This window comes from Orussus abietinus, unplaced genomic scaffold, assembly GCF_000612105.2.
Source record: "Orussus abietinus isolate OABI.00-Male unplaced genomic scaffold, Oabi_2.0 scaffold12, whole genome shotgun sequence".
Lineage (NCBI taxonomy): Eukaryota > Metazoa > Arthropoda > Insecta > Hymenoptera > Orussidae > Orussus > Orussus abietinus.
This window is the reverse complement of record NW_019395990.1, coordinates 1,597,042-1,621,587: the sequence shown is the minus strand read 5'-3', so window position 1 is coordinate 1,621,587 and position 24,546 is coordinate 1,597,042. Positions and strand designations below refer to the sequence as shown.

The 24,546-nt window shown below is 58.1% G+C and overlaps 1 protein-coding gene across 3 annotated transcripts in view; it reads right to left on the bottom strand.

Annotated features, from left to right (window-relative positions):
• Positions 1 to 24,546, bottom strand: part of LOC105698731 — a 43,560-nt gene that overhangs the window by 8,158 nt on the left and 10,856 nt on the right. The window contains exon 1 of one of the 3 annotated variants that reach the window (XM_012423210.2): positions 4,366 to 4,691. The exons of 1 other annotated variant lie outside the window; for it this stretch is intronic. The gene's annotated coding sequence lies outside the window, so the exon portion shown is untranslated. Of the gene's footprint in view, positions 1 to 4,365; positions 4,692 to 24,546 lie in introns of those variants that run through there. One more of the 3 variants, XM_012423209.2, reaches the window with a different exon arrangement.

Sequence of the window (24,546 nt, the reverse complement as noted above, 5' to 3'; positions counted from 1 at the left end):
ATCACGTTGCACCGAATCATCGCTAAACGGCCGACGCTAATCCCATTCCTCGAAGCGATTTATTCCGCGACGACGCAAGCCCCCTCGTGCGACCGGGAGACGACGTAACGATTCCCGGAAGACGCGGAGTCGCGGATCCGAGGAAGCGGGCGATGCCGCAACGTCCTCCGCGCCGCGGTCACATCCTCGAGTCCTGCCTAAACGTCGCGGTCCCGGATGCCGAAGGCCTCGTCTCGAAACCGCCGATCGCTCCCAGCCCAAGACCCCGAAGGAACGCATTTTCCCCGCGAGGAGGAATTTCAGACGAGAGTCCAAAAACCGAGGCGCCCGAAGTCTTCGGGAACGACGACCGCCCAGGTATCCGCGTCTCGATCGGCGCGGCCACGCGTCGCTCGGTCACGTGGGCCGTCGCGTCGGCGCGCGGCCTGGCCGCACGTGGCCGGCGCTCCGCCGCGCCGCGGCCAGCTTCGCGGCGAGTCCGCACGTGGCCTCGCCTCGCCGCGGCCAACTTCCCGGCGCGGCGGCCCCAAGTGCCGCGAGGACGTAACGAGGCCATGTGAAAAGCAGCCGGATTAACGCGCCGCGCAAAATGACGAGCCACGTTTTCACGTGTACCGCCGGGGGGGGGGGGCGACGTCACGTGTAGGCGCGACCGTCCTCACGGTCCATTATCGATTCGCGCGATTACGCCGACGTGGGTTACGACACCGCACGAGCGCGCTCTCGGTCACGCGGAGGGAAATTTCGCGTCCAGGGCAAACCCCACCTCCCGTCGTCGGCGGAAAATTCTCCCCAGGATGCCGTTCGCCGTTCGGGGATCCCCGTGACCGCGGCAACGATAGTTTCGAGCGACGCGAGGGAAAATTCTCCACGTTCCGATCGATCGGCGAGACCTCGGTAGCAGCCGTCGACTCGTGGGAGAACGGAGGGGGCGAAAAGTCGTAATCGTAGTTTACGTTAAGGCGCCGTAGTCGGTGAATTAGCGGGTCGAGCGGCGACCCCGATTAGGGTTATCGCCGTTTAGACGATATTAAAGAGAAAATAAGAGCACGAGAGAGCGTGCCGATAACGGCTCTTCGTTAGAGGCTTCGTTAATAGGTCGCGGCGCGCCTTTCGCGGCGGCTCTCCGGTTCGACCGTCTCGAAGAAAGCTCCGAAAAAGGGATCCGGAGGCTCGAGGCCGCGAGGGGACTTCCTTTTCCGCATTTCGTCGCTCGCGTATCTCCGCCGGCATATCTTATCCCCGTGGGCCAATTGCATAACGAGCTTCCAACGAAATCGCGGGACCAGTTCGGAATATATTCGTTTCGGGCCGATAACGGTATCGACGCTCGGTGTTACGCGAACGCGCCGATCGAGCGGACTCGAACCGAAAGACTCCCGACTTCTCGTCGGAGGTCGGATCCGTTCGGCACCTCCTCGGCGGCGCGGAGTTCGAGGAGAGATCCTCGTTTCGGGGTAATAGGGCGGATAACGGTCGAGCGACGCGTCGTCGATAAGAAACCCGGAGAGGAGACGGAGGGAGGAACGAGAGCGCGAACGAAGGAGGGAGGCGCGACTCCTCTGCCTCTCTCGCGTTACGTAAGAGAGCGCGATAGCCGGTTTGACATAATTCGTGATCGCGTCGAAGGGAGAGGGAGAGAGAGGAAGGAAAGAAGGACGGAAGACGCGGGGCGGCCGTGGGCGGAGAGAGAGCGGCGACCGGCGAGAAAAGGAAGGAGCGGTCGGCGACGGATTCCGGAGCCGAATCGCTGGGGGGCCAATGGCGCGCGCGTTATCGTTTAACGAGCGAGATAACGGAGCCACGTGACGGCCGACGCCAACGTAACGCCTACGTGCCGCGCGTAACACCTGCGTACCGCTATTGCCGCGACCCGCGCATCCTCGGACCGAATCCGCGCGTTGCGTCACCGACCGCGGTCTTCGTCGCGATTAACGTCCGAGTCTCTTTTTTTTTTTTTTTTTCCAGACCGTGGCGCGACGACGACCGGTCGTCCGAGCCCGGGGCCGTGGGCTCGATCCACCCTGGATGCAGCGGCCGACGGAAACCCCGAAAAAGTCGCGGCGATCCCGGGATCGACTCCCGGGGCCGGGGGCGACGCCGAGATCGCGGAGGAACGACCCGACATGGGCGTTTAGGAGACCGTTAGGACATTGTTTCTCGACCGGTCGACTCCCATGTACCGGTGGGTGTCGAGGGTACCGCGCGTGTCAAACGGTATTCCGCGTGCACTCCTTTCCCCCTTCCCTCGTCCCCCTCGCTCCATTTACCGGTAATCCCATTCGGTGTCCACCCACCCGGGGAATCGGCGCCGCACCTGCGTTAACGGAAACCCTCCTCGGAGCCGGGGTCACGTTCGACCGAAAACTCCGTTCGGGGTGCCGAGATCGCGGGGTTATCGGTGTTTCTCAATCGTTCTCGTATTCTCTTAAAATACCCCCTCGCGATAGCTTCGGGAGAGTGGACCCGCCCGTTGGGTAAACGCGGATAGATAACCTTGAAATCGGGGAAAAATATCGAGGATCGAAAAACACGCTCTGCCCGCGACTCCGTTTCGTCGCCGACGACCCCCGGGTCGGAAGACTCCTTCCCGGGCAGACGCGTCAACGTTCCCGATCCGATCGACGGGGGAGAGCGCGACGCGATCCGGATGACAACGGTCCAAAATTTGGGGATGCTCGAGCGACCGCGGCACCTCGCGCGGGGGAAGCCCCGAGTCGGGGACGCCGCGATTTCCCCGGGTAACGGGTACTTTTCTCCGCGGTTGTAGACTCGCGTGCGCCACTTATCGGTGCCTCGATGAATTGCACCGTTAGGTGTATCACATACGAGCGTGACGGATTCGCGGCGCCGCCTCTTTCGGCCGGACTCGGAAATCGCTCGACGAGCGACCCCGCGATGAACCGCCCTTGAACTTGACTCCGTCGCCCCCCGTGGGGCATATCCCGAGACGCCCCCGCGATCGCAGCGGACTAGGTGGGGCAATATCGTCACTGCAACTTCCGATTCCGCGGATGGAAGACCCCCCAAAAAAAATAAATAAAACTCGGTCCTCGCCCTTGAATTCCGCCTCCCACCGTTCGGAGTGAATCACCGGCGGTCGTGCTCCCTCCCCTCGAGCGAGGTGCGGCAGAAACCTCGACGCGCGTCGGCCATGTACCATAAGCAAGGTTGAGAGAGCTCCGCAAATTAGGCCGTGGCCCACTTCGGGCATGCACGACGTGCTCGCGATCCTCGGGCGGGGGGCAAGGGGTCCGAGGTGCGCCGAGAGAGAGGAGGCGCTTCGGGGGTGAAGATAAAAATCGGAGGGGGGGTTCGCGGTCGGGATCGTTGCGGCGCGCTCCCCGGTGACATTCACCCACGTGCGCCGAGAGGTGCCCCTCCCGTCTCCGCGTCGCGTAGGCCGGAGCGAGGGCGATTCGGTTTTTTCGTCCGCCAGGTATTTTACGCCCCCGGGTATTTTCGCGTACCGAGGTGGACGGGGCTCGGGAGCGATTCGAGTTTGCCCGTCCGTGCGGCACGGCTCGCGGAACGGTCGATAGACGGTAGGATCGAAGCGCCCCGTGACGCACGAGGCGAGTCGCTCCGCGTGATAAGAATCGGCGAAAAGGACGCAACGGGCGCGAGCGCTTTTTCCCCCGCGGGAAAGGGTCGATAAAAGCTGCCGGTATCGGTCGCGTCGTCCCCTCTCGAATTTTCACCTTTCTTCGGGAATTCGACGCGATAACGAGGCACGAGGTGGGACGTCGCGTTCCTCGCAACGATTAATTCCCCTCGATGAGCGTTATCGATGCGCGCTACGCGCGTTGTCCGGTGCGCCCGAAGTCGAAGAAAAACGGGGCAGGAATCGATCCGGAAAAATTGAACCGTGTCGTTTAAAAAAAAAAATAAAAAAAAAATACGTGCTCCCCGGTTGGGAGTCATTGCCGCGAGCGCCTCGGCCGTTTTTGCCGAGCTCCGCGCTCGCGGTGCTCCCACGTTCTTTGTCCCGCTCTCGTGAAAATGGCTAATTAGTCCGCGGGGAGTCGATAGCGTCGGTCCACCGTCGGTCATGCTTCCGCCCCCTTAGGCGGCAATGCCACGGCATTCCGGGATCCCGGAATCCGGAATGACGGAGCCGATCGACGCGGTTTCGTAATCCTTTTCCGCATTCCACCGATCCGTCCGCGATTCGCCCAAATCGAGGTGACTCGTCGCGATAAGGGTCCGAGGGTCGACTCGAGGAAAAAGAAAAAAAACCATTCAAGATAAATCGCGCAAAAGCGAGAGGTTATGTCGTAAGCCGCTGCCGAGATCCGACCTTCCGGAGCCGCCGATCGGGAAACGCGGTCCCCGACCTCGAGGGGGATTACGTGGAATACTTACTCACCAATTTTGAAGCTTTCTCTCGAGGACTACCGCACGACGGAACGGGGCTCCACCGTAAATCTCCGATCCGGGCGAACTCGGGAGCGGGTCGCCTAAGTTCATCCGAGCACACTGTTCCGACTCGAGGGGGTCTCGGGGCCCCGACGCGTCTCTCGCGATCACCCGCGGCCAGGAACGTCGTCGTCGCGACGCGGTCGCTCTCGTCCGGCGTGACACTCGATGCGCGATCTTCCGAGCTCTGGGGCGCGCGTCTACTCCGGGCGGCGTCGCGCTCAGGACTGACTCGGTGCCGCGCGAAACTTCGACTCTCCGTCTTGGCCTCGATGTCGCCGTCCGACGAGGGAGTCGGAGAGAGACGGCGACTCTCGCTCCGTCCTCCTCCCTCCGCGTTGGGTTGGGAGCACCGACGCGCGCCCGACCCGCGCGCGCGTCGGTGCTCTTTGAGACGCGGTGGGGGGACGCGCCGGTTGGGAGAAGTTTATGCTCGGTTTATGCTCCATTCGTGTGCCGCGCGCCCTCCGCACCCCTCCGCGGTCGGCGGCGCTCCGCGTCAGAGACTTCTCCCACCCTGTCGCGGCAGCCGCCCCTCCGACGCCGTCGCGCGCGACGCGACGAGACGCGAGCTCGATTAGATCGCGCCGAGCCGTCGCGCCGAGCGGATCTCCCTTTCTTGGCCCGACCCGCGCGGGGGAGGGCGCGTAATTGGAGCCCGCTCGTTTTCTCGGTACCTCGTTACCGTTTAAGCGAAAGGGGGGCTTCGACGAGGGATCTAGCGCCGCGACGTCCGTATACTTTTTCGACGTCGTAACCGATTCGCCGAAAATTCGGAGTCTCGGGGAAGCGGTCGCCAAGAAAGGTGCCGTCACCCGATAAACGTAACAAAGAGACGTCGCGAAGGAATAATTTTCCTCGCGAAATCTGGGGGAGAAAATTGCTCGAAGTAGCGGCCGGAAGGCGTAACCGCGAATAGATATTTCGAGTTCGACGACAAAGAAGTCGCCGCGACCGGACGCGGTCGGGCGGGTTCGGCGGGAACGTCTCCCCTCCCTCGGAGCCCCCGATGCCAGACAACGGAGGCATCAGCCCCCGTGAATCACCGGTCACCTTCACTTTTTATGCAATTTTGTTAACCCGGCTTCGCTCCTCGAGGAGCGGCCGCCGCCGCTGCGCGCCCGCGTCGCGTGGAGGCGCCAACGTCCCGCCCGACTTCGCCTTCGTTTCTCGCCCCCGCGTCCGCGGGCCGTCTTTCGTTCCGAACGGTGCAGCGTACGCAGGGAAGGTCGCGGCGAATCGAAAGTACGAGCCGGCGATCGATTCAATTTGCCGATTGGCGCTAGAGGGAACGAAGGTGAAAGAAATACGGGGGAAAATCTTTTCCTTTCCCGAGATCGTCCCGAACCGTTCCGACACGGTCGGATTAAGGTCGGATTTTTTCCGACGGTCGGAGGCGCGTCCGCGTCCCCTCGGCCGATATTGGCGTAATTTGCAGCCGGTGACTCGCGGATTTTCACGCCTATTTCATCGGCGGCCGTAAAATCGCGAGGGCGAGAAGGGCAAGGGGCCCGGTGACGTAAACCGCGATTACGGTGCAGCGCGTTTAATCGCGAGACCGTCCGCGGTTTTTGCGCAAATCGCAAACAAGGCGCAGCGGCCGTCGATACCGATCGATCTCGGCTCGCCGCGATTACACCTTTTTTCCTCGATTTGGCAATCGCGTATGCGCGTGGCCGCGGTTCGAAACACGGACAGGTGGCAGGAAGACGGAATTATCCCGTGACACTTTGGCGAGTCGAGAATCGCTCTCGAGCGCGAGTCATCGGGACGTCTCCTCGGCAAAGGAATTTCTCTCGGGGATTTTTAAGGACGCGCGGAGGAAACGAGTCCTAAGGGGTCGGGGGGGCGGGCATTGTACCGAGAGAAAAGCCTCGTTAGAAGGCGAGGCTTTTCCCAGGTACAGCTTTCCGGTGTACTCTCTCCTCGACGCCAAAGGTACGAGTACTCGGAGAAAGTGTAACCGCGACCAAGTAATAGAGTGACGCGGACGATCCGGTTGTAATCGCTCCCCTTGCGCCCGGATTGCTCTCGACGACGCCTCCTTGCACTTGTCCGCGCCTACGGGTCGAATCGGGAGAAAGAACGTGAAATTCGACGTGACTCCGTCTCGAGTTCCTGGCTCTAGAAAGCGGACCGACGCGCACTCTGCGTCCGCGGAAGTCTCGAAAGAGGAGATTTTTCGCGGCGACCTTAATTCGGGGGAATTTTCGACGTTCGGGGGTCGACGTAACTCGGTTACGGCAACCGCCGAAAAAAGTGTAACAGGCACGGTAACGAATTCGACGGTAAGCGGTAATTGCGATTACGTCAAGCGGACCCCTCTCCGGTCGGTGAATTCGGGATAAGTTCAACGATCTCGGCATTCGGAATATTCGGGGGCCATTAAAAGGGGCGATCGCTTTCGCGTCATGGTTCCGCTTTCGGAGGTGCGTTTTCTAGCGCCTCGTAATCGATCGGCCGACGAGCGGGTTTTCGTCTACGATCGGCCAGCGTTTTTCGAGCCACCCTGTATAAAAGACGGGAGCCTACTTGGCTCGCGGACGGTACTTTCATCGGCCAAGTGAAAGCAATATGAAAGTGCTTGATTGCAAAGTAGAAAGGTGAAATGTACGATAAAAAGACGAGGCCGTTACGTGCGCGTATACCACCGGTCGACCCATTTGAGAGAATTGCGCGAGAGAGAGAGAGACAAGAATTTTGACCCCGAGCGGGGGCACATCTCGAGTCCTTGAGTCGAACCTCTAAGGTCAATGGTAGCCAAGGAATTTTTCGTTGACCCACGTCCCATTATTTCTCCCTCTTAACAGGACGACGAACACCGTTCCTAGGAGACAACCCGATTCGGCCCACTGACGCGTCGGCCGGTCGTTCGAGCGTTAAGTCTAATTTAGAACTTAACCTGCCCGGCCACTCGATCTTTCCTGGGCGGACCCGCCCGTTTCTCGCTTTTTCACCTTTGGCTCGAATTACGCGTTATCGTTCTCCCCCTCGATTGCGCCTCCACCGTGGAAGGACGAATCGCAAGGTCGACTCGGCTGCACCGAAAAAATCGTGTCGCGCTTCGAGTGAAAAAATTCATTAAGAGAATCGGCCCTCGATCTATCTCGCGCTGCTTCTCCACGAAGCGTCTTTCCGTCGTGGTCGAAATGGAACGTTTCGGTCACGGAGCGAGGGAAATATCGTTTTCCCCGATAAGACCGGCCCTGAATCTCGCACGAGTCGGATCGCGAAATCGTGGGTCGATCGCGACATCGCGGCGATTTTTCCCAAAGGAGCGGCAATCTTTCGCGGAGGGACCTTCGGCGAACGCGAAGCACGCCTCGAGCCCGGCGAATCTCGGCCGCGGGAGCTCTCCGTAAATATTTTCATTCGCTAAGTGATTACGAGCTGCTGGATGTACCGTATCGCTCCGCGTAATTGCTAAACTGTTATATTATGCGAAGGCGATAAGCTATCGGGTCGCCGATAGTGCCGGTATCGCCTCGAAGTTGTTTCGTTGGACACGGGTCAGCTGGGCCGATAGTCGATCCCGTGCACGGAGCGTCCGAGACGAGGTTGACAAGAATCGGGACGGTATCGGCGGAACGATCCGTCGACGAGCGGACGCGCGTTTTCGGTCGGTCCGAGGAAACGCGTAGAATTTCTACGGTAGATCCCGCTCCGAGGTTTCGCTCGACTCGTTCGGCCGTTCCGAAAGGAAAAGAAATGCCAGGGAATTTTTTTTTTTTCAAAGCCGGCACCGAGGGGGCGTACGTCGGGAACTACTGGTTTCCGCAAAAACACGGGAAGTCCATAAAAAAATAACGACGACGTCGAAACCGCGGAAACAACGTCGAAAACCGGGACGATCCACGAGGTGTCATTAGGGGAGGTGCGAGGAGGTTGGACCAAACGACTTCCCGACTGGGAAAGGTGGCTTGGTCGTTGACTTTTCCTCGCATCCACTCGCGAACGCGACGTCGCGAGAGGGCCGATCGCAATTGTTAATTACGTCGACAGATGGCGCAAGCGAGCGCCTCCCGCAAAAATATCCCTGATCCCTCTCGGATCCTCCTCGGTGATCGGTTATTAATAGTCCTCCGGCCAATCGGTCAAACGGCGAGTCGCGAGGACGCGTCACCGCGTCCTATTAATACCCGGCAAGAAAGGCGCGCACCGATCTCGGGATTAGAAGATAAATAAGAAGAGTCAGGGCCTCCCCGTAATTCCCGCGAGGAATTAAACCGAGGCTCGACGACGAAATCCCGCGGAGAAGGTCGAACGTCGTGGGACGCTCCGAGGAAATTCACCCCGAGGAAGATTTTCACGGGCACGACTCTCGCGGCGCGTACACGGTCGCCGAGAGGTGCGTTCGCGCACGTAACGCGACGCGTAATCGCGCGGTCGCGGTGGAGTGCCGCGCCAAGATCACGTGCCCGAGGAGACAGGAAGCCCGGGTAGGTGTAAGCTCTCGGAGAAAGCAGTCTCCGTCGCGGCGACTCGGTGTACCGAGCCACGCACCCGCGGACCGAGAGGAAAGAAAAGACCCCGGGGTGCTTCCGCGCTTCCCGATCTCGTTTCCAGTCGTCGCCTACGTCCGCTGCAACGACCCGAATCGCTGACCACCGATGAGAAATCGATACCCGATGCAACCACGTCGACCGCGGAAGTCCAAGCTGCAGATTTCCGCTCTTCTTTTTAATTTGCGTATTGAATCAAGTGCGCGTGAAAATTCGAGCCGGCGAGATCGAGCGTAATCCGCGGGAAGAGTTGCGTCTAACGTTATCGGCCGGCTCTTTGTCTCGGAGCGATCGAGCGGTCGCTCGAGGGTGATTCATCGGCCGCGATGGTCGGGCGACAAAGAATTCGCCAAGACGTAATTAGGCGAGCGGGATGACGGTATGTTTTGCGCGGAACAAAAGTGGCCTCGCGCTTCCGCGAGGGATATCGGGGTCGCCCAAGCCGGTAGGGTAAGGCCCTCAAGGCCGATAAGAGAGGGCCCCGATAGGCTCGGACGTCGAGGAAACTACCAGGAAGGCTAACCACTTTTCGACATTTTTCGCTCGGTGTCCCCGACCTCGCCTCTTTCCACCGCGCGATCCGGCGTCGGTCCTTCGCGTCCCCGAGGTCCGGTCGCGCGAAAAATCGATCGACATCGATGGTCAGCGACCAACCGGTGACTTTGTTTTGCTCTTGCGAATAATCATTAATTACCCCGTTTTCTTTGCCTTACATCTGGTATCGAATCTAAACAAGAAAGTAACCGCGGGGTCTCGGAGCTAACTATAAAATTGATGTCAGTCAGGCCGACTTTGTCTTACTCGGTCCCTTTAACTTTCGCGAAACGCGGTACGGAACTTTACGAGCGCCGTAAGAAACGAACGCGACGGAATGAATTGTCTCGTTAAATGCTTCAGCGATTGGAAAGTATATATATATTTTTTTTTTTTCATCGGCCGCAAGGGGTGCGAACGATCGAGTACCGCGAGCGAATCGTTTCGTCCGTCCGTTTAAATCGTCCGGCAGCGTCGACGCGTTTCGTTCGCGCGATTCGTTATCGGAGCGCCATCGAGAAGTCGACGTCCGAGAATCGACCAAAAGATAAACCCACGCGCCCGCCTACGAGGGAGGTCGATGCGTTCGTTCGCGTAACGTTTCCGCGTAATTAAATTCACTGCCGAAACGAATGCATTTTCCCTATATCGTGCAGGGCAGGGAAGAGTCCGACGTTTTCTAATCACGGCTAAGAGGAAGGAAAACGTCGAACGTAAGATCGGAATCGCGACGAAGCGAGTGACGAGTCGGCGAGGAATCTCGTTGCGGGGTACCTACATAGGGACGTCACCTTATCTTGGATCGTTATCGCTGTTATTTTTTTTTTTTTACAAGAAAGCACGCCTTTGCGGATTTTATCGCGTAACCTAGGTCCGCCGTTTAACGAGCGATTCGGGTGGCGTCGCGCGCGGTTCGTTGATCCAATTCGCGATCGCTCTCGTTATAGCGGCGTCGCCGATAATAGGAGCGGATGACTAACGACCGGTTACTTATAGACAACTATTACGGCGCGATAGGTAGTTGCTCCGATACGAAGCGGCAATAGAGTCGGTTAGCGCGAACGGTCGTACGTCGAGGTCCGTAAACGTCGAATTAACGTCTCCTTGTGAAAACGCAACCGAGTACTCCACGTCGGCTCCATCGATCGTTCGCGGCGCATCGATTATTTCCCCGTCGGTCTGGAGTGCTCGTTAAACAAAGCGCGTCGGTCCCACAGAAAAATCCCCCGGAGTTAAGTTTACTCGGCAACAATGTAGCCGCAATTGAAGATAAACGAAGATTATATCAAACCTAGGGGTTCTCGCCAGAGACGAGATTATTTCCCGCGGGGAAACGAATCGGCGGAGATTGTATGGACGCAAATAACCCGTGGAGATAATACGTCACGTGTACGACCGCGCGTTTCATTCGTCGATCCACGACAGCGCGGAAGTGCCCAGCGAGTGGCATCTCGATCTGAAAGCCGTTTCAAAGCGCATCCTCGCTATATTCGTCTCTTTGTCGTTACCGCGGAAACCCGGCGAGGAACAAAAATAATTTCAAAGGGTCCGAGTTGGGTTATCAATTTTTCTTTCCATTGGAGAGAGAGAAGATACCGGGGCACGCGCAAACATCCGAAATCTCGTCCCGATCGGCGGATAGTTTCCGCTCGCGGGATGTTCCTCCATCTGGATCGCACTTTTTTCCGCATCCCTCTTAGGGCGAGCGGGCCACCTTCGTTGCGGTGCTCTCCCTGAGTGGAGGTAACGGTGATCGGCATAGAAACTCATCGATCATCGGCGGACCTTCTTCTCGACGGGCGCGGATTGCGCAACCGATGGATCCGCCCATTGACCCAAAATCGGAGCATTTCGAAAAAGCCTCGAACAATGGTCGAAAGGGAATCGAGGGTGCTCCCCCGCATCCGTCGGGGGGAAAGGAGCCGAGGGGCACAATGGCCCGAGCATCGAGGTCACCGGGTCGAACCCGCCCGATATCGATCTCGACGGATCGCCGATCGATTCGGGGAGGAAACGGACGCTCCGGAATCCTCCGGAACCGTTAACTCGCCGAGGGCCTCTTCCGCTCTGCCCGAGGTCCGATTCGGAGCCATTGTGCGGAGGAACGGAGGTGCGATCGCGTGGGCGCATCCAACGGATCGGACGGACGTCTCTCCGTTACCCCGAAAGTCTTCCGGCCGGTGGAGGCGCCGGAGGAAAGCGACGGCGAAAGGTCGGCGAGGGAGGGGAAGGGCGGGCGAAGAGGGTCGAAGGTAAGCCGAGCCGAGAGAGACGAGAGCCTAAGTGTGTCGCGGCGAAGCGGTACACGCGGCGGATCCTCTGTCATAATACGTAGTTTCACAATGGCGGCTATCGAGGGCAGGGCACCGTTAGTTCCTCCGCGATAGCGCTCGGTTCTCGCGCGCGACGGAGAGGTCGAATCTCGCCGAAAACCCGGCCGCGGACGGCGGTCCCGCTATCGGTCTCGCCCGTCCGCAGGGTTAACGACACGCTACCCGCCACGGCCGACGCGTCGGATGCGCCCCAGGATGTCCGCAAGGCGATAAGGCGTCGCGCCGAAGATCGTATCCCGGCGAGTCGGTCCGATGCGTTGGCGGGACGTCGGCTTATCGGGTCGCGCTCTCGAAAAAACCGGCCCTATCGGCGGGAGCCCGGCGTTTTTAAGATAATTCGCTATCCGGCCGATCGTTCCGCCGATCGCTCGAAGGGCCGGTCGGGAGGACCCGGGGTCCCGCGACCATCGGGGGCAGAGAAAGTGGACGATGAACCCGGGCCTCGCGCGGACGTCCGACCGCCTGCGCGTTGCGCTCCTCGCACTCGAGTTTCCGCTTTCGTCGCCCAACTTTTCCCTTCGAGCCCGCGAGAGACGCGCTCTAAGCGCCGGGGATATAATTGGAGTCGGGGTGGCAGGGCCGAGTAAAAATAAGAAACCGACGAGACGCGGCGCACGGGAGCGGTTACGTGGGTCGTTGCGCGTACCGCCGCGGTTTCGTGCGGTCGGCCAGTTAAGTTGGGTCTTACCCTTTAAAGGCTTACGCACATGCGGGTCTATTTGCGTCCCGCCACCCTCTTTCCTGTGGGCGCCGAGACTCCCTCCCGGCCCCTCGAGCGTTCCCTGCGGACGTCCCGTCGGCGTCCTACGACGCCGCGCCGCTTGCGTGAGCCCTCGACCTGTCCTAACTCTGGGGGTGCGAGTCGACTTTCTCGGGGTCTCTCCTTCGACGTCGGACGTCGACGACCCGATTCGTCCCGCTGCGGACGATACGGATTTTTCTTCCTCCGGGTAAGACCCTCGGAGTATAAATAACCGATGCGTAACCGTTATGCCGTACGTTTCTCTCGCGCCGTTCTTGCGATTAATTTACGCCGCACTTTCTACGAATATTAAGTGCCTAGGACTTTCTTCGCGCACTCCGTATTACGGGGAGCGGCGGGCAGATACTCGTTACCATAACGCGATATCGTCGGACGGAATCTGGACTGCGGGCGCCTCCGGGTGCCTAGATTGTAGGCTGCGCTTTTACCCCTCGCGCGGACGCGACCCGCTTTCCCCCGGGGAAGATGCGCTTCCTCCCCGACGGCGGTCGGTCGTACTTCGCCCGGTCGCTCCTCCACGCCAGTCTCACGGTCCGAATTACGGCCGAGTGCTGTCGCCTCGCGTAATCGCCCGTTCCCCGCAATAGGAGAGGAACGATCTCGAGATACGAGGTCGGAGAAAGTTGACCACGACCCTTCGCCGAGTCGGTGCAACAATGACAGCGCCGTGAAAACCTGGCGATGCCCCTCGATCCGGCGAAACGACGTCTAACCCCTCAAAGCGTTCTTCCAAAGTACGCAAGGGCCCGGCGACGACTTTGGTCCTCGGTGAGACGTTTTCCCGGCTGCTCGAAACGCCGTATCGAGTCGTTATCGCGGAATATCGGATCGTATTAGAGCTCGCCGGAACACTACTTTCTTCGACATTGCCGTTCCGCGGCGCGCATCCGGCCGATGGCCGTGATGCGTCGCGAATCCCAGCGTAATAACGGTGCAGTCGCTTCATAGGCCACGCAACTATGGAGAAAGTAATTATGCCTTTACGGCCGCGATCGCGCGAGCACCCGGGAAGAAATTTTTCGCACTTTTTAGGCCCGATGAAACGCGTCGCGTTTCCCGAGTCGCGCAATTACGGTGATTAGGAAGGCACCCCGCGGCACGTGCCTCGGTTTTCGAATTTCGTCAAATCGTCCCGATGAATATGGATGCGAGAGTCGGGCCGAGCGGAAGGCGAAAACGATAGCTTCCCGCGTGAATCGCGGAATCCCGATGCGCGGTCCCCCTCGAATTGGGAATTTATTTCGACGCCGCGAGACGAATAACGAATCCTTATCTCCGTCCGATGCATCGGCAGCGGTCGTTACGTCGTCGACGCTTCGAGGGAAAGACCCGACGAAGACGATCGTTAATGCGCGAGTTTCTGTTACGGCAATTTTTATCGAGATCGACTTAACGATGCCGGCACGTGGTCCGTAGCCGGAAGACGGGGTTGTATGCATACATCTATAATGCCCGCTAGGCGGGATACTCCGCAAAGAGTCGATTAAGTCCGGACTCTGGGATGAAAACCAGAGAAATCTCTCTCCGACGAATCCAGATAAGTGGCGGCGGCACTCGGTATTTTCTATTGCACTTTCACGTCATTATGGCCGACTCCGCTTCTCGATGAAACCGTGAAAACCCTGTCGTAACTTTGTTATTAGTACCTTTGTCTACTAGCCTAAAAGAATCGCTCGTTAAAGCCTGCCACGAGTCGAAGGGAAATCGTAACCGCGGCGGATCGTCTCTTATCGATGATATCCATTCTCGCCCTGAGAGCGTCGAGGTGCGAGGTATTCTCCGCGGGCGATCGAGACGCCGCGGCCATAAAAATCGGCAAGGGGCACGCGATTCTCCAAGTTTCGAATACGTGCGCTCAAAGTGCCACTCGGCGTTCCGCTTTCTTACGTTTCCGGGGCATTCCCTCCGGTTGTTACAGTTTCTAGCGCAATGCAACCGGGAGAGAGAATGCCAATCCTGACGGCGATCGCTGCAATTATTCCGCTTGCGCCGCGGCCGCGTAGAAACGCGCCCTGGTACAGGTGCAATTACGAGTAAGGCACCGATCGGACCGCCATTGCGACCAGTTAGACCAGAAACGTCCGAAAGAACTCCGTCCTCCAGGGGTTTGCGCTTCTTAATCCATGTTTATTCTCGAACCGAGCTCCGATCCGGGGCAACGGGCAATTAAATAGCGATTAAACGAAGTCTAATTACGAGCCGCGGTGCATCCAGTCCGTGCAGCGGAGGCGAGATTCGGATTCCCCGCCACGCGATTGGTCGGGCGTCGAAGGCGAATGTCACGCGCTGGTAATTGGAGAAAGTCTTTGACCCTCGATGCAATTTCAATATGGCCGCGCGCGGTTGCGCGACCGCTCGTAACGTGCATCTGCATAAGTGCACACGTAGGTAGAGACTCGAGTGTTCGAGGGGGTCCGCGCGAGTCGACGGAAGAGCCGAGGTGCCAAAAAATTCGCCGACTCGGCGGAAGGCGTCGATGTCCCAATCGCCGACCGGCGACCCTGAGGCCCGATTCGAATTTTTCCGGTTTCCGGATACCGATTTTAATCGACCGTCGGATAGAGTCCGATTACGTAAGTCGCAACGATTTCGAGGCACTCGAGCGTGGCGAGTTCTAATGCCATCTCGTTTCGAAACGATAAGCGGGAGAAAGGGCGATTCCTCGGAAAATTTCGTTCGACCGAATGCACTTTCTCCGACGGCGATCGGTGCACTTGGTCTACATATTTACGTATCGGTTTCGTGCCGAGTTAGAAAGATAGCGAGAAACTGCATAGGCCGGTAGAAATAAAAAAAAAAGGCAAACTCCCTCGTGGATGTTAGTCCGCAATTTGCGAAAAAATGAAGAACGACTCGCGAGTCGACTATTCTGGGGAAATAATTATTAACCCGCTCCCGATGACAGGGTACGCGTTCCAGTCGCGTTATTCGGTTAAACGGCGCGTTATGGCCGCGTTACGGAACCCTAGCTAGTTATGAAATGCGCTTATAAGGGAACGAGCGGCTTTCTCGAGCTCGCGACTCGACCGCGAAGAAAGTCTCGACCGGCAAGTGCATTCGAACGTTCGAAAGTCCATCTCCGGTTTTCCGCCGGCTCTTTCACCGCCGATTTACTCCGCGAGTCCGCCGGTTCGAGAAAAGAAATGGCCCCTCCTCTCAGGTTTTGCCCGGGGTATCATTTTTCCGCCACGGTGAAAACCGCCGGCGGCTTTTCGGCCGGGGAGAATATATCGCATCGAAATAATATTAAAATCCAAACATTGGACGATTCCGGGCATAAATGCATGAAATTTGGATACGGAGCCGCGTACCCTTCGCCAAGAGCGCCGAGATCATTTTCTCTCGGTTTACCGAGACCACGTTCCGATTTCTGCCAAAACGGCCGTAACTCCGATCGTTCGTTTTCGCATTTACGAGAATCAAAAGCGCAGTCGCCTTGGTCCATCGCATCCGTCTTTGAAACCGCGGAATACGTCGTCCGATGGAAAACTTCAATGGATGCGTTCCGGGTGCGGGTCACCTCCGCGAGGTTACGGCAGCGGTTCGTCTAACCGCCCCGTTAACTCCGCGCTGCCATTACCGCGCTCGGCCGGAGTCAACGTATTTCTTATTACGCCGAGCACAGGACATTGGCCTTCCTCGTCGCGGTTCCGACTTGACGTTTATGTAACTCGTTCCATCACTCGCCTACACGTAAGCGAGCGCGTAAACGTTACGCGAAAGTTTAGCTCTTTCGCGCGCCACTCGGCGAGCGGTCCGCCCGGAGAAATCCGCGCCGAAATATTCCGCCCTTCTAAACGGAACGCGCCCAGGGGTCGCCAGACGGAGGGGATGGTTTTTAATTTCCTCCGAGAAGATCGCCGGCGTAAATCGCCGTTCCGATTTTGCCGCGCGGCATCTCCGTCCCGGCTCGGCCGGCAGTGGGACGCCAGGTGCGACCGGCCGGCGATCGGCGATCGCCCGCGAAGAGGGGGCGCGACCCCCACCACCCGGTGGCACGGCGATCGGCTCGGTGTTGACGGTGCCGGTCTCGCGTCTCGACTTCCACGCGGGAAAGTAGGTCGCAGAAAGCAAGGCCACTGACACTGGCAGTGCGGCAGTCGCGGCGGACCCACCGACGGATCCGCGCGTCTTTCTCCCTTTCCGTCTCTCCTCCGAGGTATCTTCCCTTCCCTCGGCCGGAGTCGAAAAGCCCCAGAAAACCGTCGCAAAACGCGGCCGACGAGAATTTCTCCCAAACTCCGCCGGACGGCGGAGGTGGACCGTGGCGAAGCGAGGGAAGAAAGGAGAGAAGACAGTTTTGCGAGGTGAAACGTCCACGACGGGAGAACTCCCCTGCTTTTTCTAGGGCTTACATAAGTCGTCGACAACGATCGAAATTGGACCAGCCAAAAAGCTCCTCGAAGGCGGAGGACGTCGTCCGTTACCTCGCGGCCATTTTTTATGGAACGAAGGGCTGACTTTGAAAAGAAGGCGGTCGCGATCCATGGATCGTCCCGTCAATTAAGGCCGAATAGAGAAAACGTCGATTATCGCGGATCCGACGTAACACCGAGTGGGACTTTTTTTTCCCCCTTCCCCCTTTTCTCTCTCTCCGCGAAGGTACGATCCCCTTTCTCGGGCAAGAGGCGCTCTCCTTTCTCCGAGGCGCCTCCCGCCCTGGCACGTCCCGCGGGAACGAAACGGCGAAGATGCGAAATTTCCCCGTCGTTTCTTCCTCTCTCGGGTTCGCGGTTCCCGGCAAGGCGCCGTTTCGTTTTCCCGTCGCCGACGTAACCGACTCCTGGAGATCGAATCCGCTCTCGCTCGTCTCGTCACCTTCTTCCCCCTTTGACGTCGATTTCCTCGCCGGTCGACAGCGAACCATGCTCCGCTGTCGACGGCCGACGCTTTCCAGAAAATCATTGCCAATGACGCAACCCTTCTTTCGAGCGAACCGATCGGAGTGGGACGCGAGGCGGAAAAAGAGCCGCCGCGTTTTCCGGATCCCGTGCAGAGCCTACGTGATCGCAGAGGTGTCCCGTACACGTGAGCACGTGACTCGGTATCGCGTCGCATTACATCAACGATTTTGCAAGCCTCCGACGATTGGCTCGGCCGCCATTCAAAGCCGCGCTTCTCGCCCCGTCCTTCCCCGGTCGGTGAAACGAAAACGTGAGGCTCGTGCCGGCGATTCACGCCGTTGAATTCGAAGAAGCCTCTTACGACATCCCCGCGATCCGGCCCCGCTTAGACGTACGGGGTATTAAACTTGTCCGAATCGCGACCGACCGTTGAATCCATAATCGCGACGGTGCACGTGGTTTTAATTTCTGGTCGACGTACAATTAAGGGTTCCGCTTCCGAAGAGGCGCATGGAGGGTGCTTTATCCCCCGGACCGACCGCCTGGATCCAATGATTTTCCCGGTTTATTATAGTTGGGTCAACAAACGTCACGACGTCCTTAATAAAGTAGCGTCCTCGAGGAATTGTCGGTTGCGGACGTAACCGTCGACTACGGTTACCCTTACGTAACGGCCTAACTACGCTATAATACCAGAGTACGCGAACTAACGGGACGTCGAGTGGAGATGCCGACGGTATTTAGCATTAGCGACGATGAGTCGGGAATTTCTCGTTCCCGAAGGACGACGATCGTTCGACGTTTCCCATTTTTTTTTTTTTTTTTTTCGCGGATTCCCCGTAACCTCACGGAGTGAGCAGTGAAAGCGGAGAAACGTCGAGCGATACCGAAACTTCGACGTCGAAAGACGTCTCGTTAGGGAAGGTACCTCGACGTCGACAATATGGGGGAACGAATTGCCGACTAACTATCTAAGTGCAGGTTTCGCCGCGTGGGATTCGTCGGCTCGTAAGTAATGCACGAGGCGACCTGGACCTGGAGTCGACTCGAGTCGAGCCAAGTCGAGCAGATGCACCCGATACGTTCCGATCTCCCGGCTAATCTCGGATCTCAGGTGGAAATTAATTAAGGCATTAATTAAGGACAAATTACGAGGACTGCGAGGAGCGCCGTCTTCGGTGGGCGCCACCGAAGCCGTCCGCCATGTTGGACAACTTGTTCGTTGCTCGATACTCGGAAACTCCTCGGTTAGTCCGCGAGCTGTGATTCTCTAACAGCGGTAAGCTAATTAAAGTTAAGCGACTCGAGGAGCTGCTTAACTAGCGGTCCGCGGAGACGTCCCGAGGAATCCATTACCTCGGCCGGTGAAAAGTCAGTTTCGAAGTCATTCGCGAGGGCCGGAGGTAATTTCTTTCCGTCGCTACGTTCCTTCCTCGTTTGGTCATTGAAATTTAATATCAAACGGCTTTCAATTCGAATTCCACCGTTTTATATCGATTCGAGAAGTCGACGTGTCGCGAGGCTTGTGCGTTCTTTTGGCCGCGATACTTTCGTCGGGGCATTAAGTATGCGGCCGGAGGTGTTCCGCGGTCGTAATGGTTGTTACATGAGAGCAAGGTCGTAAAGAGCCCACTCGCGTCGAGAACCCGTGGAGGGCGCAAGTGCTCCGCGGTCTGCATTTTTGCCATGGCTAACGGGAACACCGCTTCCGATCCCGAGGAATAAAAAGGAGCGCGGCCGATTTTAAATAAGGCTCCCGAAAATCGTTTTGATCCCATCGACCGAGAGTATCGTGTCGTTTTAATAGAACGGCGGGTGCGAGCAGTACTCCAAAATGGCGGGCGTTTTCTCATTGTCGATTCCGCAAATCATCGCGGTTATCTCTCGTTACGGTAGGTTGAGGCATGTACGTACACGACTGGCATATCGTCTCGCGATATGACTCGTCCAAGTATGACGACGATAACGTTCACGCACGTGCGCCGGATAGAGTGGGCATTACTTAAATGACATTTTGCACTTTGAAAAAAAAAAAAAAATGCGAGCGAACGCGTTTTTTTTTAATCTACCTAAAGTTGATTAAAATCACCGAATCGATCCAGCCCCTCTATCGAACGTCGGTCCGAAGTCGAGTCGCGTACCTAAGCGAAAGAGCGGCGAGACGCCGAGGACGTCGAGTCGTTTCCCAGGGAGCGTCGCTTTGTCCCGCGGTAGCGTCGCAACGCTATTTCTGCCTGTCGAAATTTAAGGTGCCGTTGCACCGGACGTCGAGGTTAGGCGGCGTCGGGGCGCGGACGAGGGAAGGGGTCTCTCGAGAGTGGGTGCGCGCCGAGTCACGTGTGCGCGCAGCGCGTGCGCTGACGGCGCCTCGCGTGTCGCGCGTGCAGCGCGTATCGCGTTGCCATGGCCACCGGCACGGCGTCGCGGCGACCGCCGCCTAGGACAGGTCAGTGACAATGCAAGGTCACTCGAAGCGGCTCTCGGGGCCCGCGCCGCTCGTCGTTTCGTGGAGCCGCGCTCCCATTGGCCGCCGGGGGCTCCCGTTCCGAAAGGTCGCTCCAACGGAAAGCGGAGGGGAGAGGACATCGGTAATCCTCGACGGGGCGGCGAGTCAAGGTCCCGCCGCGTCGAGTCGCAGGGTCAAGTTCGAAAATCGATTCCGCCCCGGGTGCTTCCTCTCGACTGGAGTATGACGAAGTATTTTGAATCTATGTAAAGGGACAAAAAAAAGACAAAGAGGCGTTACGCTCGAAACAAACTCTTGCGGGCATCGTTGCGGATATTTTCGTATCCCTCTCGTACGCGAACTCGGGGTCTGCCGTTTCTCCCCGAGGGGTGCCTTGACGGAGGTTATGGCGGTCGCGTTTTTGCTCGTTTTGCGCGATTCTCTAAATGGCTCGGCGACTTAATGGCCGTGAACGCGACGACTCGCATCGAGCGAGTGCGCTCTCGTTACGTTTATACATGCGAAATTGTCCTCGATTATGAGTCGTTTCGCGACGCGTCTCGAGGTCTAGGGGAAAATCGGGGCGGATCGTTCCTAGGTGGGTCTAGTGTTTTCGAATGGGGTCGTCGCACGTTCGGGAACGCACCGCCGGATTGTCCGGACGGAAATAACTCCCGGGAACGTAGGTCATAAACGCGGCTTCGCGGTCGAATATTAAATCTCGTCCACTCTCGCGAGTCAAGCGAAGTCCGTCACTCGGTACTTGGTGCGATTTTATTTCACCCGGGTCTTTTTATTTCCTCTCGTTTAGGACCGTGCGCAAGAGTCGTCGCCATTCACCTCTGGAATGGAAAAATGCCCGTCTCGTCTAAATTAGAATCGTTCGATTTTTATCGAAAGGCAGTCAGGCCGACGCGATCGTTCGCGTCAGGCGCGCGTTAGGAAATCGAGAGAGGTGAAAACGATCGGGGGAAGATTATATCCCCTGTAACCGATTTCCAAGCGTAATTGCGGTTAACGTCGCGACCGATGCTTTGGCTCCTCGGTGGAGTACCTCTTTACTCTCGTCCTTGCCATAACGTCGTAGCAATTAATCAGGAAGAACTTTATGACACTGTTATCGTGTCCACTCGTAAGACCACCGATGGGCTACCGGCTGCGCAGGTTTCGGTCGAAATAAAAACAAGTGGGGAAAGAAACCGGTCGGACTGGCGCAAAACTCCCCAGGCCGAAGTCGGTATTAATCGCGAGCACGAGGACGTAAAGCAGGCGGCAAGCGCCACGCTTTTTCCCCACTTTTTAACCCCTTCTCGTCCCTTTCTCGAGCGCGAAGGTCGTTCGCACCGAAAGGTCCGGCAGCATCCACGATAATCGAAAACGTCCGTAACCCCTAATTCCAGGGTGTCTGGTTAGCTTTTTTTCCTATTTCTAGCCCACTCTTATTATTTCCCCGAAACCGGCGGTCGTTCATCCCGGGCGACCTTAGGGACGTCCGCGATCGTTCGAAACACGGTCACCTAAGAATCCCGAAAATTGTAATTAACAAAATCTCGCATCAATTATTCAATTCCAAGCTTCGATTTGGTTTAAACAAAGAGAGACGCCGTGGTCGAGTCGTCTCCACTAGCCTAGGTGACGATGACGACAGAGGGAAGGTGAGTCATACGGATGTTAGCAATGATTCATTAACGAGTAATTACGTAAAGGTCGCCCACAGCAGCTATGTATAGCACTGGGCTGTACGGGATGCTTAGCGGGACGGCCAGGGCAATGTGCCGATAGTTCGTTGGGGTCTAACCGACGTACACTCGTCTATGGCGAAAACCTACCGTTACCCGATAACCAGGGACCGTCGCAACGTTCTCTGGCTTTAATATCCCCGGGCCAATTTTTGAAATTACATTTATACGTTCGCGATGCCCGCAACAAAGGGGGGCTTTGTCCAGAGAAAGAAAGTGCGAAGGAAATCGTTCCGTCGGATGACCGTGCCAGCCAAACTTGACTCACGTCCAAGAACATCTTTCGCGATTCCGAGTCAGCGTTCCTTTTCTTTGCCGAAAGTCATTCTTGGGCCCGCTTCGCCGAAAGATTACGCGACGTAAGTAGCGACCCTCGAAGAGAGCGAACAAGGAGTTTCGGGGTATCGGCGCAATAATTACCGCGCAACGCGAGCAACGAACGCATCGGGGCGGACGTACGCGGACGTCTCGGCTCTTTCTCGGAGCGTCGCTAATTTCGTCCCACTACCGCGAAGACGGCCACGCCTAATGTTCGGGAGATAATTGCGAAACGACTCGACAGGAAAATTTGGCGAACGTCGAATCTGCGTCGCGGGGCGTTTCTACGAATCGCTTACATCGAGAGGCGTAGTCGCAATTTCGTAAGGATGCGACGCGACCGTGCCTCGCCGTGACTCGCCGGAGTCGTAACGACGATCGCTAAATCCTAACCTCGACGCTCGGCGCGTCGGGCGTTACGCGGATGGGACGTATCTCGGCCCAAGACCCTTTACCTGTTGGCGTCCCACGAGGAGTCTCCGAAGGACGTAACCTTACCGCCGACCGCGATCCGTGTCGCGTCAAGATAGGATATCTGGACACGCGGAGCCTCGCGTCGCGCGTCGCGCGGCCACCGGCCGAGGGAGCCCGAGCGCGGCCGAGCTTGACCGAACCCGACCGAGCGGCGCTCGCGCCGCCGATTACCCCCACCTTGCCGCCGCGGTTTCGGCCGAGCGGTGAATTCGTCCCGCATAGGGGGCATCGGGACATTACCCGGGTGACCTTGGCTGGTGCCGACAGCCGACGCCCCGGTGACTGCCTGCGTGTTTGTGCATCGCGAGCGTTGCACCTTGCTCTATCGTCCCGAGTTAAATCTCCCCCCCCCCCCTCTCCGACCCTCGGTCTCCGCCGAGCCAACGTAAGCCCCCGACCGAGAGGAAGGGAAGGAGAGAGAGAGAGAGCCAGAGTGCCGCCTACGAATTTCGACCGTGACGCCCACGTGAGACCCCGGACCGCGAGAGCCACCTTCAAGGGGAATCGACGATTAGGAGCGCCGAACCGCTTTCGCTTTCCCTTTCTTCTTTTGCAGGACGGCTGGAGGTGACGGAGTTCGAGGAATCTAGGCGGCGGCGCCATCTTGCCACCGGACGCGGACATCGTTACGCCTCTTAATCGGGACGGGAATTATCGTTGCGCTTTTTCACAAGGTGAGTACGCAGATGCCCAATTTTCGCCGACCTTTGACTTTCGCGATCGTCGCGGGAATCTCCAAGGCCGAAGAGGAGGCGCTTCTCTCGCATCCGTAGCAGCGACCGTGGTCAAGGTCGAAATCGCGGTATTATTGCAGGCGATAACCGATAGAGCAAACTTCGCTCGTAACCAAGGCAAATTTGTTTTTGCGCCGCCGGCACCGTCGGCCTCCTCGCTCCCTCGGTTCAACGCCCTCGGATTTAAAGGATTCCTTGTGTTACCGTCTCGCCTCGCCCTTCCTTCCCCTCCCCTCGCGGCGCGATCCTCTAACGACGTTACCGCTCGCGGGAGTTATACCCCCGTAATCGCGATTACGTCGCCACCGGGGAAGTCGGCCTCGAATCCCCTCGAAAGCCCGATCGTCGATGCGTGCACCAATTACGAGACTCGTTGTTGACGTTGACGGAGCGATAAGTGTACGCTCGGGTCTCGAGTCGCGTCGCGTAAGGTTACGTAGTCGTAGGAAAATTATCGGCCTCTTCTGCGCCTCGAGTTCGTTCCGGCGAATCGCGTTTATTTTGACGGAGCGCTGCATCGAGCCCCTCTCCCTTTCTCCTCCGGATTTCGGTTCCGCCCTCCTCGCTCCCTCCGGGCGCGCAACTCTTTTTGCGTCCCTGGGCGTCGCGCCGGAGATACGGGGGCCGATATCGGCGCGTCGACGCGCGATACGCTCGATACGCGCCTTTTCGCGAAATGGCCGAAAACATTTCGGCGACATTCCCTGCCGGTGACATCATCTTGGCCTCTCTCTATCTTATAAATATTGTCTGGATGCGACGCTCCGAGAGGTCCCGTCCTTCGCGGCTAGTCGCGACGCCCGCGAGCCGCTCCGGTCGACGTCGATATCGGCGATCCGGCCGGCAAGAAAAAACCTCGATTCGCGAGGGCACCTTCGCGCGGTTCTCGCAAATATTTTCGAAAGCCCGAAATCGATCGGGCCGGCGGAGCGTCTCCGCGCCTCCGCGCGGAAAACCTCCGACCATAACCTACTCCACGAGCGTCCTCCGCGACGCGTTCGAGTCGGCTTCCGAAATCTCGGGGGCCGGTCGAGCGTCGGGAGAGGGAGGACGAGCGGCGCCGGCATTATAACATCTTTGTTCGACCGAGGGTATTTATAAATGCGCGGAGCGATACACCCGTCGGACCCTCGCCACGGGTCCGCGAACGGGGAACATCGGCCCGGACGCCCTCGGCGCATACGCAAGGTCACCCGGCCCCGGTCGCGGGCCGCTCTACTGCGGGATTGCGCAACTAGACGCGCCGCTCGGTGCACGGGTCCCGGGCGCCGATCGGGCGGGTCGGGAGTCTCTTTAATCGCCGGATTTTTCTTATCGCCGATAGAGGGACAAACGCGACGGGAGAGTCGAACGGGGCGACGCACCGCCGACCCACCGAGACCGTTGACTCTTACGCAACTCGGCGCTCGGCCGGGAGGTCCGAGGAGTCCCGAGAGGTCC